Raw genomic sequence first — 764 nt, 5'->3', positions numbered from 1 at the left:
TGCTGCCAAATGGAAAGAAAGAAATCCTGAGTCGGCAGCATTTTCAGAGCTGGATGGGAGCCAGAGCCTGAGCTTTTCCAAAAATAACACATCCTAGTCATCACTGCCAATGGCAGCATGCCCACCTGCTCCTGGCCGCGGCACCGTGGGGATGCCACGGCAAGGCCCAGCACTGGCACAAAGGATGGATAATGCACGGGACAGGGCGCGGGCTCACAGCTGGCAGTGTCACATCAGGGTGACACAGCCTGCAGAGAGGCTGTGGGCTCTGTCTGCACTCGTGTCCCCTCCTACCCCGACTGGAATCATGGAATCGTTTGGGTTGGAAAAGCTCGCTGGGACCATTGAGTCCAACCACTCCCCTGTACTGCCAAGGCCACTACTAACCCATGTCCTCACATGTGTCACATCTGTCTTTTTAAACCCCTCCGGAGATGGGGACTCCACCAGTGCCAGGGCCGGACAATCCTTTCAGTGAAGAAATTTTCCCAATATCCAACCTAAACCTTCCCTGGCACACAGTGCAGGTGTCCCTGCAAGTGCCACAACTCTGCACCCGTGTCCTCCAGCTGCTCCCCTCTCCCACAGCCTGCCCTTCCTCCCAGCGCTCCCCTTCCCGCCTGGTCTCCCCGGTTTCAGCTCCGACCTTCCCGTTTTCCCCCGGCTCCTCCCCGCTGCTTCTCCCGGTAATCCCACCCCCACCGGCATCCCCCAACTCCTCCCTCCCGGTGTTCCTGTTCCCCCCGTTTTCCCTCAGGTCTCCC

Source organism: Geospiza fortis, unplaced genomic scaffold, assembly GCF_000277835.1.
Source record: "Geospiza fortis unplaced genomic scaffold, GeoFor_1.0 scaffold283, whole genome shotgun sequence".
In the NCBI taxonomy this organism is placed as follows: domain Eukaryota; kingdom Metazoa; phylum Chordata; class Aves; order Passeriformes; family Thraupidae; genus Geospiza; species Geospiza fortis.
Note: the sequence above shows the minus strand (reverse complement) of the source record.